At 41.0% G+C, this 15,677-nt stretch overlaps 1 protein-coding gene across 6 annotated transcripts in view; it reads right to left on the bottom strand.

Moving 5' to 3' along the window:
- The window catches only part of FBXO34 (F-box protein 34), a 64,885-nt gene that overhangs the window by 17,056 nt on the left and 32,152 nt on the right, over positions 1-15,677 (bottom strand). For 2 of the 6 annotated variants that reach the window (XM_083378125.1, XM_083378126.1), the window contains exons 2-3: positions 15,375-15,500; positions 12,945-13,023 (exon numbers count right to left, since the gene is read on the bottom strand). The exons of 1 other annotated variant lie outside the window; for it this stretch is intronic. The gene's annotated coding sequence lies outside the window, so the exon portion shown is untranslated. Of the gene's footprint in view, positions 1-4,106; positions 4,152-12,944; positions 13,024-15,374; positions 15,501-15,677 lie in introns of those variants that run through there. 3 more of the 6 variants (XM_083378124.1, XM_083378127.1, XM_083378128.1) reach the window with 2 other exon arrangements.

Here is a 15,677-nt window from a genome sequence, read left to right as displayed (position 1 = left end):
AGAATTCACCTTCACACATATACAGTGGAAGTTTGCACAAAATGCTCAAGTCAATTACCAGGTTAGCCCATTGCATAATATAATGAGTCATCAGCCTATAAAGAAAGCCCTGGGAGGGCATCTAGAATAATTTGAAATCCCCACCCTGGGTTGTGTTTAGATGCCTTTGTTCTTGGGAGCCTTAGTTTCTCTCTTAGTAATTTTTGTTATTATTGGTAATTAGTTTTGTTATTTTATTATATTGTATTTAACCTTACACTGTAAGAAGATAATATCAAATTTTTAGAGGCACATAAACCCCAGTAACTAAGCAAGTCAGTCAGTCAATGAATGAATAAATGCTGTTAAATAAGAGGATGAGAGCATTCAGCCTGCTTGCTCCACGGTCTTATCTCCAGGACTGGGACTCCTGTATTGAACTGCGTCTCCCACCATGCTTTATTACTGTCAATGGAGGCTACATGTGCAAAACCAAACACTCTCACGGCCTTGTCGAGATGTCAAGCAAATGATCCTCTGCCTTTCCTCCAAGAGGTGGAGAGAAAATAAGCCTAAGAAACTTGTTTTTTTCCATTTTGGCATTCACAGTGCTGATATTGGAGATTTGACTAACTTCCAGCTGGGGACTGCTGTTTTTATTACAGCTACTCAAAACAGATCCTCCCAGTTCATACTGTCAGGAATCTGGAAAGCCACTGGACTCACATCACACCCTGAAGAACTCAGAAAAGTTCAACAAGGAGATAAAGCAATGCACCAGACTACCTACCATCAATTATAAAATATACAAGATTTTCTTCTTGAAAGCGATACAGAGCCCTCACATACCCACATGAATTCCTCTTTACAAATCCATGGACATAGGATGTAGGGCATTTGGACTGGGTGTATCCCAAGTTTTTAAAGTTGTATTGGAGGCAGGAGCAACCTGCAGCCTGACCCCAATGACTCAATACATTGTCTATTAAAATGTGCCATTATTATTTTTTTTTCTTGAGGGCAGAATAAAAAGATGCATGATGGCTAAGCACTCACATTTCTCTAAATACCCACAAACCCATCTCACTCTGAGAAGACTCTGGGCAGTTTATAAAACCATAAAAATAAATATTTAAATGCAATAAAATATACAACTATAGCTCTGTTTGCCCATTGTTTAACCTATAAAAAGAATTTTTATTGTTTCTCAAAAGTACAAGCAGGACCCGGTCATTTTTTTTTTTTTATTTTAATTCCATTTATATCCCGCCTTTCTCCGAAGACTCAGGGCGGCTTACAAGCTTAGCATACAGCCTAGCAGATAATACGTACAGAAAACCAGAGATAAGCAACCCTGTAATTCCCATTCAGACTTTCTAAAATAGAGTTCCCACTATTACTTGCCATTAGGCATACTGCCCAAAGCTGACAGTATTTTAAACCCAAAGCATCAGGTTGTGTATCTCTGTATTTAAACACACAGAACCATTAAATGCTTTGTAATATCTAAGAACATATAATAATGTTTGAAACAACTAATTTAAGTCTGAAATTTAAAAATACACAGCACTGACTGTGAACCTAAGCATGGTGATTTAAAAGGTGGATATTCTGCTCTAGAATTTGACCTCATCATTATTTTGTATAGATCCACTGCAGTCAATTGGATATAAGACAGTTATAATTACTGCAAGTCCAGCTGACTTCAATGGGGCTGTTCCAAATGTAACTAAATCTGGATCCAGTTTTGTACTTTCAGTGAAAGTTTCTAAAATTTAGAAAGTGTTATTGTATACAAGCGATTCCGTGGGAATACATAATCAAATGCAGGCTTAATATTCAGAAAATGAAAACGGGGAGACTTCTAGTTAGCAAAATATCTTTAAATAGATTTTTGAAATTCTTCATAACAGCCTTTATGCCCATATCCATTATTAACCCAAACTTAAGACAGAATGAGGTGAGCACAGCAGACAGCTAGATGTGTAGGACCTTAGCTAAACTTTTATTCATAGTCAGGAAGCTCTTCTATACAGGTACGGTAAGTCCTTCCTAGGTCATATGAATCCATCTTGGAAGCAGGCACCATTTTGGAGTGGCCACAATGAATTGTAACCACTCTGAAAATGGCAACCATTTCTGGGACAAAGCAATGTGACCTGCAGGGATGCTGAGGAACGAAGCAGCCTGCAGTCTTCCCCCCAGTGCAAGCTCCAGAACTCCACAGATCTTTTCAAGGTAAATGTGCAAATAATGATGGGGTGGGTGGGGAGGAGGTGTGGGACCTGGTGGGGTGGGAAGCAGGCCCAAGACCTGCAGTGACCTGCAGGTGTGTGGAAGGTGGCCCAAGACTTGTGGGGACCATGAAGGGTGGGAAGCCAGGAAAGGAGAGCCTCAGGGGGTGGGGGAGACCTTGGGATGCCTGGCCCAGCCCAACCCCAAGGAACCCCGTGCTCCACATAACCACATCAGGGACAGCAGAGGTGGGGGTCGTTAAATGAGGCAACTTTGTGACAGTAATAGGCAGGCTCCGTTGAGGACTGCCATACATGAAATGAGGGGGGAAACACTGTTTTGTCTTTTGGCAGTTTTTTTTTAAAAAAAGTATAATTTTATTATTTTCTGCCACTGGGAATAGGACTGAAATGGTTAAGGTTTTTCTTAGTTTTGGCAAGTGAAGTTTCTTGGATTTCTTAAACTAAAAAAATCAAGATTGTGCTGCTGATTTGAGGAGACCTGGGGACCGGAGGGAGGGGGACTGGGAATTGCCAGTGAATATCCTATTATAAAATATCTAATGACAATATACCTGGATCAATGTTGTTTCTCTCTTTACCCTGACATAATTAATTTTCTCCCATCATCTCTTGCTTTTCCCCCCTCAAATCATTCAATACTTCGAAGCATTAAAAACCTAGAGGCCCTTCTTCAGAAAATCCATCCATATATTTAGCTTGGATTGTAGAAAATTACCAAAGCCCAACATATTAGCCTATAGAATTACCAATTCACTGACTGATCAGTGAAATGGCCAATTACTTTCAACCAGGGGTCAATGCTACCTTTTTTCTAGTTTTCTAAAATGGGTCTTCAACCTTGGCAACTTTAAGACCTGTGGACCTCAACTCCCAGAATTCCCCAGCCAGAGCTGAAGTCCACAAGTCTTAAAGTTGCCAAGGTTGGAGACCCCTATAAGAATAATAAAAACCTACCCAACAAAGTACAAAGCTTGTTTGTTCAAGCAAAATAATACACAGCAGCAATTTTTGTGGGCACTGCAAGAGCACAACATTTCCTTATATCAGTTGAGATAAAACTGCCAGGTATGCAAGTGAGCACTTAAGAGAAAGCAAGGAGATAAATGACAGCAATATTCTCATAATATGGGCTGAACTCCAATAATTCAAAAAAAAAAAAAGGGGTTCTACCGCCACTAAGCTATTTTAATCTTATAATGTGCTTGTTTGCAACAAGAAGCCATCAGTGCAAACAACAATGAAACAATAAGATTTGGATACACTTTGAAAGCATGCAAATAAAAGCACGGGAAACACCCATGAACTCTCCCGGACGCAGGAGCAAGAAACGAAGGACAGAGCAAAATAGCAAAATCTTGCAGGGAAGGAAACATGTGCTTTTAGGCTCCCAAGCTGGAGTGGAGCCCTAATGTTTCTCAGTTAAAAATAAATCCCCCAAATGGGATTGCTTATTATGGGAAATTGTATTGCAGAGTTGGGAGGATGGGCAGAAGGAAATAGTACCTCACTATTATTTCAGCGGCCCTGGGGCTGCACACCCTTTTTATTTGTAGTCACTTCTGCAAGCCAACAATGGGCAGTATATATGTATATATACCATGAGATTTCAAACAATCAGCACAGCCTTCATGGGAGCAAAAGGTTGCAGCCAAATTAAATGGGTGGAGACGCTGTTCCACAGCCTTGGAATTTGCTCATAGGATATAGGAAAATATGACCAGAGTTCCCTTTTCCAATGAATAAAGGGGAGAGGGGGAGGGGGAGGGGAGCTGGGAAGAACATGGCTCAGTAAACATGAAATGATTCAAAGGGGATACAAAGGAGGCCACAACACTGGGAAACAATACCAAAGCGAGTGGAAATATGTACCGTGCTAGAACAGCCTTCTTCAATCTCTTGGCTGTGCTGGCTTGGGATGACGGGAGGGTTCACCCAACTATCTGGAAAGCACCAAGCTGGAGAGAGCTAAAGAAAAGGCTCAAACCCCCACCCTCCTGCCCCTCCTTACCCGGCTGTGCCAGAACAAAACACTTATCCAAACAAGAGATACCTGCAGCAGGTCATCATTCCCTCTTCAAGGTTGGGCAGCAGGCAGGCAAAAGAAGCAGCTGATGGAGACATCACCCTCCTCTTGTGTTTATGCCCGCAGGCTGACCCCCGGGGTGAGGTGAATGGGGCCCCGCTCCACTCCCATCCCTTCCTGGAGTTTCAGTCCTGTCAAAAGTCCACCTGCTCTTCACATGAAACCAATCCCATGCATCATCCAGGCACTGAAATCACGTCCTTCAGGCTGGCTGTGACATCAGTCCGTTGCCATGGGAATGAAGAGGACGTTCGGAGCCCAGCATTACAGAACTGCTGCAGGATCAATCAGCAGAGCCTGTTTTTCCACGGTACAAACCGGTCCAGATTTTTTTTTCTCTCTTACAGTCGAGAGAAACCGTCTCTTAAGGCAAAAAAAACACAAAAAAAAAACCAACCCTGTCCTCGAAGAAGAGCCACATTCAGATAGTTTTGGGGAGGGGGGGGAGGGAAGATGGCAGCTAAAATGTACAAACAAGGACCTAAGCTGAACAGCAAAGCACTCACATACTGGGCACACAGAAATTCTCAAGATTCAACCAGCAGCGTCGTCGTGGACGAAGCAGCGCTGCAAACTCTCCCTTGGGCATCTTACAGAGCCATTGTGGGAGGGAATAATAGGCTGAGAGTGCTATAGTCCAGGTATCTGAGTCAGTTCACAACAAGATGCTTCAGGTGCCTGTTCAGCTGGATTGAGGAGCACCATCATTCCCAAGGTGGAGAGTTAAATAAAGGCCATAAACTATAATTAGGTAAGAAAATTAAGCTATAGACAGCCTTGATGCACCAAGCTCTGGAAATGTTACTCAGCTCCTCCTTGACAAGTAACACAAATATTAACAGCCCTGAAGGTTAGAAACTTGGTGGTGGTTCGTTTTTTGTTTTGTTTTTTTTCCAAATGAAAAGCTAATATTTTCAGGAAGCCATATTGAAGAAAAAAAGGTCTGTTTTCACACAATCCCTGTTTTTCATCAAACCAAATACACTGAAGGAGGAACATTCAGTGAGTTGTCAAACAGTCCTCATCTGGGGATTAATACTAGTGGGGGAAGAGAAGGGAGGTTGAGCACTGCGGTTTAAGAAATTGTGGTTTTAAATAACTATTTTTAAGACTTGCTTTGCACTGCCCAGAGACTCATTTTAACTCAGATTTTGTGTATACATTGCAAAATGAACGAAGTTATAGCAAATACATTTAGGAGCCATGAACTTGCCTGTGATAAAATGTTAACAAGGAAGACTTTTCTGGATAAGAATAAAAAATAAAGGAAGGAAGGACAGTGGAATAAAATTATATATCCTTCATCAGTCTATTCTAGAATGAATCCCAATGTAAAATATAGTGGTGTTTTGCATATGTTGCCAGGGCTTGAAGGCAAATATTCATAAATGCACCATTCTTTCCACTAAAGGATTTCATTAAGATTTAGATAAATTTCAAATTAATCTCTTGCTAAACCATAAATGGTAATGAATATCGGAGGGAAAATATATAAAATTATTTGTTTCTATTTTTATCTGTCTATTCAATTGGATACGCAAGGTAGTAAAAATATCAAAAAATAAAAAGTCAAAACATACAAAACAAATAGCAACATAACCATTTATATTGGACAAAAGAGAATCATCTTAGCTGCTCTTCTGGAACAAGAGAAAAAATGAATTCAGTGTCCAAACCACTTAACATTTCTAAAACTGGTTTAGGTTAAGGCATCAGACTAAAAACCATGAGACCGTGAGTTCACGTTCTGCATTAGCCATGAAAGCCAGCTGGGTGACTTTGAGCCAATTGTCTTTCTCAGCTTAGGGTTACTGTTGTGGGGAAAACAGGAGGAGGAAGGTGTACAGTATTGGATATGTTTGCTGTCTTGAGTTATTTGTAAAAATAATAAAGGCAGGAAATAAGTAAATAAACAAGGCCTTGTTTGACACAAAGATCATGGAACTTTATGGTTATGAAGTATACAACCTCTAGAACAGACATGTCAAACACAAGGCCTGGGGGCCGGATCCGGCCCGCGAAGTGTTTTCATGCGGCCTGCGAAGCCATCCTGGAAACAGTGAGGGAACGGCCCCCACTGCCTTGGCCCTGGCCCAGAGACCCTCCTCCTGCCAGAGACCCTCAGATCTGTCCCACTCCTGCCCAGGCCCCCATAGGCACCCTTCATGCGAACGCTGTAGAGCTGGCCATGCCCACCCAGTAGGCCGTACGCACTCTAGCCACGCCCACCCAGTAGGCCACGCCCACCCTGGCCACAACCACCCGGCCCCCCGAGGGCAACCACAATGCTGATGCAGCCCTCAATGAAATTGAGTTTGACACCCCTGCTCTAGAATATAGTCAATCTGTCACAAGTACTCCCGGACATTTAATTCTACTATACTTCCTAAAAAATTATTTTCCTTTGCTTTCAGTTGGCTCACCCAATCCAATATGTCTGATGGTCAGAAAGTCTTCCCAAATCCAGTATATGTCTATGCGTTGGGCCTACTATATTCTCTGTGGGCGCGCCGGATTTATGGAACCATCTTCCGGTCGAGCTCCGGATGGCGCCTGACCTCCGCTCCTTCCGGCGCGATCTCAAAACCTATCTTTTTGAACAAGCTGGCCTGGCCTGATGGGATGGGGTTGGGTTTTATAAATTTGTTTTAACCTTTTTTAATGTGTTCTAACTTACCGTATTCATGGGCATTGTTGTTTAATCGTTTTTAATTTTTGTATCTTGTTTTTTAATATGTATTGCCCTGTTCACCACCCTGAGTCCTTCGGGAGAAGGGCGGTATACAAATTAAATAAATAAATAAATAAATATTAACCACAAAAAATGTCTGCAAGTGTACTGCGAGTGAAGAGCAGGCATATTACAGGAAGTTGCCTTCAGAGCAAGAAAGAGTTTTGGGGGCATTTTAAACAGCAACATATTTATTATAACACAATAATTTTGTGAATCATAAGTTCACTTCATACAGATTCAGATTCAAAGTGGCACTGAGTATCAAAATCCAAGAGCAGGTATATCACAGAAAATTGTTTAAGGAGCCCTAACTCAAAAAGACTCTATATAACATGGTAGTCTTTGACCCCGGAAGGGGAAATCCTGAATACTTCTGAATTGTAGACAGATTGACATCCTTCATCTTGAGCAACTTCTTGAATCTGGAAAATAGCTTGTGGACTTTGTCCCTATGAATGAAAACGTTTGATAAGACAGAGTCCACAATTAAGACTGAAACCCAGGAAACCAAATCTTCTGGTCAAAGTTCAGCAAAATGAAGCTACAAGAATGACGTATGTGAAGTGGAAGCATTTTCACTGGAAGCCAACCAAATGGTCTCACCAAAGCAAAACCTTCTGGAAAATACTGGAAAAAGTCCACACTGTGGTGCTTCATCTGCACAAGAGACACATCTAGAGCTTGACGTGCTCTGATCTAATTCAGAGGGTATTTCTGATGTTTGGGACATCTCTTTAAGCATATTCATAGTTTTGAAAGTTTTTTCATCAACGGGAAGAGAGTTGTACTTTCCCTGGAAGTACAAGAGAGACAACTCTCCAAATAGCTGGTTCATCTTCATGTTTTGGTCCCAAGCAATCAGACTGACATTACAAGGATATTCTAATCACAAAGGTGGTTGAGTTCAAGGACACTATCTTTGATGCAGCGAAGAATATATTTATTAGATTTTTATCCCCTCTTTATTGATTTATAAGTAACTCAAGGTGACAAATGTAATACTCCTTCCTCCTCCTATTTTCTGTGCAACAACCCTGTGAGGAGAGTGAGTGACTGGCTCGAAATCACCCAATTGACTTTCATGCCTAAGGCAGGACTAGAACTCACAATCTCCTGGTTTCTGGGTCAGCACCTTAACCACTATACCAAACTGGCTCTCTGACCAATGCTTCTGGGGAATGCAGACCATTTACAGCTGCCATCCACGATCAAAATAGCAGCTGCAATTCAATTTTCAGTAGAGTTTGGCTGATCGTTTTCCGTAATACAGAATTAGTCATCGTTTAAATACCACTATAAGGAATAGTGAACACAGACTAAGTTTTCTCTATTGGGAGTCCCCGGGTTAAATACATCCAACTTATGGACAATCTGTAGTAAAAAAAAAGGCTGCCCATTACTAAAAATGGCAAATGGTGTATTTCCTCGTGCTGACAAAGCACTGAAGCCACATGTTTTTAATATACAGCTTGTTTTCAGCGATTCTTGGAAGCATTGTACTGCTTCAGTGCTTCATTGGCTCAAGGACAATGCTCTACTCCCATTTTTAGTAATAGGCTGTCCATTTGCAAGTATGAATTCCGTCTTACATACAAATTTGAGTTAAAGATTGAGTTAGGAATGGCATTCATTTTTAAACGGGGAACTAGCTATATTTCCATTATGTACATCACATGACATCATTGTGGAAAGGACCAAAACCCGGTCCTAGCCCCAATGCCTTTGTCCAACGCTTAGAGGCATCACTTTAAAGCAGACATGTCAAACACAAGGCCCGGGGGCCAGATCCGGCCCGCGAAGTAGTTTCATGCAGCCCGCAAAGCCATCCTGGAAACAGTGAGGGAACGGCCCCCACTGCCTTGGCCCTGGCCCAGAGACCCTCCTCCTGCCAGAGACCCTCAGATCTGTCCCACTCCTGCCCAGGCCCCCATAGGCACCCTTGATGCGAACGATGTAGAGCTAGCCATGCCCACCCAGTAGGCCATACACACTCTAGCCACGCCCACCCAGTAGGCCACACCCACCCAGGCCATACCCACCAAGCCCCCTGAGGGCAACCGCAATACTGATGCGGCCCTCAATGAAATTGAGTTTGACACCCCTGCTTTAAAACAATGATGACCATTGATCCTTGCCTTTTTTCAGGTCCAAGAGGTACAGAGGATCCCTTGTAACTGACATCCCTGAGCTGGATACCTCTGAAATGCTCAGTTTTGTTTTGTGTTTGTTTAGGGAAGTTATTGGAGGTGGTTAAAACATTAGAACTAAGGAGAAATTTCTTGACAAGTTAGAACAATTAACCAGTGGAACAACCTGCCTCCAGAAGCTGTGAATGCTCCAACACTGGAGACTGGACAGCCATTTGTCTGGAATGGTATAGGGTTTCCTGCCTGAGCAGGGGGTTGGACTAGATGACCTCCAAGATCCCTTCTAACTTTTATCATCATCATCATCATCATCATCATCATCTTCATCTGTTTTGTCCCAAAGGTGCTTTTTCACAAAGCAACTGGACTATCTTGGTTTTGTTTCTCCTTGAAAACATTTCACTTCTCACCCAAGAAGCTTCTTTTGGAAAAAGCACCTTTGGAACAATCATGACCTGGATGATTGAGAATCTCCATAGACATCTGTTCTATCCCTTGTTTTGTCAAAGGGAGCAAGTATGTATTTTTGCCACTAAATTCTGATTTTGGAAACTGGGGGGTGCTTAGGAGTCAGAAGTATCAGACTAGGGCTGTAAAAACCTTTGAAAGTCACCGGACTCACATCACACCCTGAAGAACTCAGAAAAGTTCAACAAAGAGATAAAGCAATGCACCAGACGACCATCAATTATATAAAATACAAGATTTTCTTCTTGAAAGCAACACAGAGCCCCCACATACACACATGTATTCCTCTTTACAAATCCATGGACATAGTATGTAGGGCATTTGGACTGGTGTCTCCCAAGTTTTTAAAGATGTATTATATGCAGCAGCAATCTCTATCCTGAGTGCCGCAGGTGGCCTACAGCTTTTTTGGTGACCCCAATGACTCAATATGTTGTCTATTAAAACGTGGCAAGTTTTTTTCTTGAGGACAGAATAAAAAAATACATTTTTTATTTTATTTATTTTAATTCCATTTATATCCCGCCCTTCTCCGAAGACTCAGGGCGGCTTACAAGCTTAGCAGTATGATGGCTAAGCACTCACATTTCTCTAAACACCCCCAAATTCCCATTGGAAAAAATTGCAAGTTTTATAATCAAACATGATGATTCACTGCTTATTCCTCCCTTTTCCTGTGGTCATCAAAAAGCTATTATATTATTATTTCTATTATTCATTTATTTTATATATTTATTAAATTTATTTGCCACCCATCTCATCCCAAAATCAGGTCAGTTTATAATATTAAAATAACTACACACACACACACACACACACACACACACAAATAATTATACAAGGAATTTTGTCACTAAATTCTGACTTTGTAAACTTAGGGGGGGAGGGGTGCTTAGGAACCACAAGTATGAGAACGGTGTTTCATGGACCTTCTAGACTGCCCAATTCCTTTACACTAAATTAAATCTACATTTTGTTAATATTCGTGTCAAGCAAGAACATTTGGTGTTAGTTATTTTGAGAAAAAAAATTCTCCCCAGTTATTTATCCCTAATCAATGCGTCCTTTTAATAGATACACTGGAGGGAATCTTAAACTTTTGAATGGAAAGCTGAGCCTGCTTAACATAAACAAGCAAATTGTTCAGGAACAGTTTACTGAAACATTATGCAGCATGGAAAACTGAGCAAAATAAAAAGACATTAGTGAATCTGAGGCAGCAAAGAACTAGAGACTGGCTTTATTCCCTTACAATCAACTTCTATTTCCAGAACACAACCATGTGGCCTTTTAGTAATGGGAATGAATGAAAAAGCATCAATCCTGATGCAGAAGAATCATCTTTTCTCTGGATGGGCTTGTTGTGGCACCTAACTTCAGGTTTGCCCCCTTCGCCAATAAAGAAAAAAGCTCAAATAATTCATAACCAAAGGGGAATTCTTTGGAGGGCAGACACTTGCGTTGTTATAGCAGGTGGAAAATCTATGGCCTTACAGATACTTCTAAACAACAGCTCTCAGCAGCCCCAATCAGTATGGACAACTGTGAGGGATGGTGGCATTTGTAGTGTAACAGTATCTGGATAGCTGCAGAACCACTACCCCCTTTTTTATACATTCCATATTTTATCTTTCTTTCTTAAGGGAATACATGAATTCAGGACAGAAGTGCCCAACCACTTTCTCCTTTGTTCACACACAAAATAACTTTGCTAATTTATTTTCCCAACTGCCTATATGTATTCTGTGAGGTGCATCAGTGATCCAAAAATAAACTACAGCAACTTGGTAACACATGAAGACATAAAAATATTAAATTTTCTTCTGATTTATAGATGCTCCCCTTGGTATGCCAAATGAGATTCTAAATTCATGAAAGCCAGTAATCAAACAATTAATATAAACTTGTATGGATAACCAATGCCATGGCTTACTAATAGCTTTCAGGTGTGTTCAAGACTTACTGCATCAACACCTCTTAATTCCAACAAGTTACAGAGCAACTCTTGCACAAAATATGTGGAACAGTTCAAACATCTCCTTCTGATCACCTGGCAATATCAGCAGAGAACAAGCAATGGTAGAAAATGGGAGCCTTTGTTTAACCAGTAAATGAATCCCTTTGAGGTCAGTTTCTCCTAAGTTCAACTAATGCCATAATTACAGAGAAACTAAGCGTTGAGAGGCAGGCACCTTTGCACTAAGAGCATTTGGAGGAGTAGAGATTCATTCATTCATTCACAACCAGCAGACTGATTAGAAGGTGAGAATGTCAGTGCAAGAAAATCCTGCAGACGTGATAAATACCTCCTGTGTATATGCACACCTTTTGTCTCTCAGGAGACTTCAGTTGTTTCATTTATTTCTCACAGCAGTATCCCTGTTCTGAACTCTAGCAATACCTCTGAGCCACCACTTCCCCCATATTTGCTGGTTTTCTTTCAGTATTTTTTAAGCAAATGAAAATGTAACCACAAATAAGTTTTTATTTTAATACCAAAAATGGATAACGGGGGAAATGCAAGGGTCAATCGGTTCTCTTTCACACATCATCCAAAATCAAGACTCTATTAATACATTTCTGTGATGGCCCTCAGTAAGAAAACTGTATGAACACGCAGATATGTACGCATGGAAAAGACCTGCTGTATTTGCTAGCTGATTTTGACAACTGACTAGAGACGTGTTTAACCATCTCTTAAAACTTGTTGCAGCCTTGCTGAAAGTGCAGTGTCACTCACTGCCAAATGTACATGGCCTTCCTAGCACTTCCTACTTCTCCTGCAATTATGAGATATGCTCCCTCAGCTCATATTCTTAACAGTAGTCTCCCTCACATAAAAGTGATTCCAGTATAATTCCTGCTCTAAGTCTTACAGATAATAAACATCTGCTTGACCTTGGTTTCTCTGCTTTCTAAACTAAACTTGCCTTGTACCTCTGTACAAAGCTTTAAAGCTTGGACACGACACAAAAACATTCTCAGAAACCTCACACAAACCCTGCATTCCTGCTTATACAACATACTAAAACAAAAGTGCAATCAGTAAACGGTGGGATTTACTGTCTTAAAACAAACCATGGCTTATTCTTTAGACCTATTTACGTCATAAGAAATGAATCACATTATGATGTAGCATATTTCCAGTTTCGGAAGAATCACTGTACATGCTGGGACAGATTCTGTCATTCAACCCCAAGAAGGCAATAAGAAATAATTTGAACTGCTCACAGACAGATTTTTTTTGGGTGTGTGTGTGTAAATTTAAGGACTACCTTCAGAAAGCAGTCCCTCTGCGCAGTTTCAGACATCACAGCACCCGCAGTGTTTTTTATAATTCTTTGAAGGGCATTTCTGAAAAGCAAACAGGGAAGGGATGAAGTTAGAGGCAACTAGCAGACACTGAACTTTTTTATCTTGATAAAAAGAACGTAGCATTCAAGTTACAGGGGATGGGAATAAATGTAGTCAGGGAGGTGTCAGATGGAACACTGTGACGAACTTCTCTGGAGGACACAGAGAATGATAATGCCAAGGTGGCTTCTCCAACCTTGTGCCTTTCAGACATATTGAGCAGCCTGACCTTTAGTTTACAACATATCTGCAGGATACCACATTGATCATAGCCAAGATTAAAGACACAATTATAGAGACATCTATGCTTAACTTCTGACATCTCCTACACAGCCTTAATTCGAAACTCAAGGAGAGGAATCCCTGGGCACGGCAATCCAACTGCCTATCAAAATACCTAGCATTTGGACAAAATCTAAAGAAAAGGGGTAAATGTTAATTTTTTTTATCGAAATACAGGATTTTTCTTGTACAAAGACAACTTATCCATCAAACTCAAGTGCTACTAGCACTAACAGACAGCATTCCTTCATGGTTAATTGGAAGCCACTCAGAGTTGGTTAGAAGATAGATGGCTATATAAATGCTAATAGAATAACAAGAGTTGGAAGAGATCTTGGAGGTCTTTTAATTCAACCCCATGCTCAAGCAGAAGACCCTGTATCATTTCAGACAAACAATTGTCCAATCTCTTCTTAAAAACCTCTAGGGATGGAGCACCCACAACTTCTAGAGGCAAGTCATTCACTGATTAATTGTTCTGTCAGGAAATTTCTCCTTAGTTCTAGGTTGCTTCTTTCCTTGATTAGTTTCCATCTGTTGCTTCTTGTCCTGCCTTCCGGTGCTTTGGAGAATAGCTTGACCTCCCTCTTCTTTGTGGCAGCCCCTGATATATTGGAACACTGCTATCATGTCACCTCTCGTCCTTCTCTGCATTAGACTAGACATACCCAATTCCTGCAACCGTTCTTCATGTTTTAGCCTCCAGTCCCCTCATCATCTTTGTAGCTTTGTAGCTCTTCCCTGCACTCTTTCGTCTCAACATTTTTTTGGATTTGGTGACCAAAACTGGATGTACTAACACTTCATGTGATTTCAAATAAATAAATAGTATTTTAAATAAATAAAAAATAATAGTGTCTTTGGATAGAAGATACCTTAATTCCCAGTTAGAATTACAGAGGTAGGTTGCACAATATATATATATATATATATATATATATATATATATATATATATATATATATATATATATATATTTAAAGGTAAAGGTAAAGGTTCCCCCGCACACTCGTGATAGTCATTTCCGACTCTAGGGGCCGGTGCTCATCTCCATTTCAAAGCCGAAGAGCCAGCGCTTGTCCGAGGACGTCTCCGTGGTCATGTGGCCGGCATGACTAGACGCCAAAGGCGCACGGAACGCTGTTACCTTCCCACCGGAGTGGTCCCTATTTTTCTACTTGCATTTTTACGTGCTTTCGAACTGCTAGGTGGGCAGAAGCTGGGACAAGTAACAGGCGCTCACTCTGTTACGCGGCACTCGGGATTCGACCCGCCAAACTGCCGACCTTCTGATCGACAAGCTCAGCGTCCTAACCCACTGAGCCACCGCGTCCCATTTAATCCCATTTATATCCCGCCCTTCTCCGAAGGCTCAGGGTGGCTTACAATCTAAAGCACAAATCAATGTGCTTAGCAATAGCCTTCATTCTATGTATATACATGCTTATTAGGGCTTTCGCCCCCCCCCCCCAAGCGGCATTATTACAAAGTCAGCTTATTGCCCCCAACAATCTGGGTCCTCATTTTACCTACCTCGGAAGGATGGAAGGCTGAGTCAACCTTGAGCCTGGTGGGATGCAAACCTGCACTAATTGCAGGCAGCTGGTGTTACTTAAGGAGGCATTAGCCCACTGCTCCACCAAGGCAGTGGGCTTGGAGGACTTTAAATTGATGAAGACTACAATGAACTCTTGATAAAACTTTAATAAGAATAATAATTAAGCAGACACTTTGGGATCAGGTCCAGCTTTTGAAATTTTATTTATTTGATTTTCTTACAGTCAGGGCCTCAAAGCAGGATACAAGGAACTTCCTCCTTCCATTTTTCCACTAGCTCCCTGTGAAGTAAGGTTAGGCTGAAAGAGTGTGATTGGTTCAAAGAAAACGTTTTCATGCCAAAGTTCACCCCAGTCAGGATTCTGGACATTATCTTCTTCAGCTTCCTTCAGTGAATATGGTACCTTCCAATTATCACGAACATCTCATAATTCTCCATCAACATAGCCTTTATAAAGAGGTAGTACGAACACAGAACTCAAGAAATCCATACTTAGGGCACAAGAACTTACTGAGTAACTTTGGGTCAGCCCCTATCTCTTAATCCAACCTATCTTAAAGGGCAACTGGGCATCAAATTGGAGGAGAAGCAGTGTTCAAATTATTGTAGATAAATAAACGTCCACCGTCTTGAATTCCTAGAAGAAAGGAGAATTCTGAATCTAACAAAAATATATAATATTAAGTTACAGTTTACTCCTACCTTGCCTTTAAATTGCCCTGGGATTTTATGTGCACTTGGCACCCTAAAGGATTACAACAGGAGGGCCTGGCATTCAAAATCAGAAATTAGATCTGGACAAATTTTTGTTTAT

This window comes from Vipera ursinii, assembly GCF_947247035.1.
Source record: "Vipera ursinii genome assembly, chromosome: 1".
In the NCBI taxonomy this organism is placed as follows: domain Eukaryota; kingdom Metazoa; phylum Chordata; class Lepidosauria; order Squamata; family Viperidae; genus Vipera; species Vipera ursinii.
The sequence above is the reverse complement of the archived record's forward strand: the minus strand, read 5'-3'. Positions and strand labels throughout refer to the sequence as shown.